Genomic DNA, 2,074 nt, shown 5'->3' on the forward strand with positions numbered 1-2,074 from the left:
AAAGAAAGAAAGAAAGAAAGAAAGAAAGAAAAATGGCATTCACTTAGTATCCCAAGCTGATAAAGTAGGTCTTACTGGTTACACTGAACTTGATAGAGAATTAATAATTGGTGCTTTATGTGTCACTGATTCATAAATAATCCTGTGATCATGCAGTTTTGTCCTTGTGGCTCTAAGCATCTTCATCTCTAAAGAAGAATAAGTTGAATTATGTTTTACTAAGATATCTTCTAATCAAATGTTTTATAGTTCTGTGGTGGATGAATAATACCTACCTCATTTCCTGTGCTAGTAATCTTAGTTTATCTACTGCTGGAGTAATAAGTAATCATTAACTTATAAATGAAATGTATTTTGTCTCTTGGAATCAAGCAATATAAGGTGTTGTGTATGTGTGTGTGTGAATTACAATGTGAATTAGTTCTTAAAACTTTCAGGCACTTAAAAAATATCAGTAACTTTGTATGGATTTGTGCTTTAGAACTAGGATTACCAAATATTCCAAGAAAAATTGAGTTGCCACTGTCATTTTCAATAGCAATTACAGATGGTAGAAAGTCTTTTTGAAGGTTTGGTAATTGAGTCTATGAAATAAACTGACAGTCGATAGATTAATAGGAGAAAAACCATTTTAATTACATGCATACAAATGGAAGTCCCACAAAATATGAAACTAAAAGAAGGGCCACATGATTGAAATTATATAGTATCCTTAGCTACAGAAAGGAATAGGGGTTTGGGGCTTGTAGGAGAGAGGGGTGTGGAACACAATTATGAGAGGAGAAGGGGAGGAAATTTATGGCAAAAAAAAAAAGTCTTGTTATGCCGATAAAAATTCTCTCAGGTAATAAAAGTTGTCTTGGAGGAGCCCATCAGAAGAATAGGTAATAGTCTGTGACAAAGTCTATCTGGCCTAGTGTCTCCTCTCCTGTGAGTTAACCTTCCCTAGTTGATAAGATTCTGTTATGGAAAGGAGTTGCCAAGGAGATGTCACTCAGAGAGAAGGAGAAGTCAGATGATTTACTATGCCGGCAGACCCAAGTGGACTTGCATTCCAAATACCTGGGCACAGAATGCAGGGAGAACTAGCCTTAAATACCTTTTTTGTGTAGGTAAGCAGCAAGAAATTTTATTGACTTGGTCTGTATTCAGGCAGAGTTACCTAAATCGGCAGTCTTCAACAGGTGCTTATCTAGGTTACTGTGGTTATGCAGCATGGATAAAGAGGCTTTTTGATTAAGGGTCTTCATTACAGCTGAGTGCAAGGGCATGAAGCGTGGTCAACAAGTGAGACTACTTCCTTGAAATCTTGAGTAGGGGTCTTCTTCAGAAAGCAACTTTGTCTGTCATCTACACAGGAAATTGCTGGCAGTCTATGGTTTCTCACTAACACAGGAAAGCTAAAACTGACAGGCTTGTGACCACAGAGCTACAGAGTACAGAAATGCATTTAGCTGTTTAACTCTTAACACAACACTAGGTAAAACTCACATACAGGCAAATATTAGCTGGAAAACATAAGGATTAAAGGTTAAAGAAAGGGGAGGACAAGGAATTTCACCATATCATTTCCTGGGGAGGGAGTTCATGAAAATTGAGTTCTTTTTTGGAGGCTTTGTCTTTAAGCAGATAAGGGAACTTCAGAGAATGGTCCTCCCGGCTCTTCAGGAGAGAAAGAGGAATGAGAGACAGAAGGGTAGGAAATGGTCAGAGACCTTGTTTCTCTAAGTCAAAGCACTCAGCATGCCAAAACACCATACTTTGGAGTGTAGTTTCCTGAGCCCCAACATAAGCTACTACTTTGAAAAACTCTGTTGGTGATACTAATGGAACATAACATCATTGACACTAGAAAGAGAGAACAAATAAATAAATAGAGTCCCATTTCTCTAACAGTACTGCTGAGTTAATTCTCAGTTAAAATTTGGGTGAATCATGAGTAACAGATCTGAAATTATGGTAATTTACTCAGGACAGAAATTTGTTTCCCTCTCACAAAAATATTGGCAGACCGTGATCAATACAGTGGCTCTATTATCCTTACGGACTTAGCTCTTTCTATGCTCTACCATCT

Source organism: Galeopterus variegatus, unplaced genomic scaffold, assembly GCF_000696425.1.
Source record: "Galeopterus variegatus unplaced genomic scaffold, G_variegatus-3.0.2 Scaffold2310, whole genome shotgun sequence".
In the NCBI taxonomy this organism is placed as follows: Eukaryota; Metazoa; Chordata; class Mammalia; order Dermoptera; family Cynocephalidae; genus Galeopterus; species Galeopterus variegatus.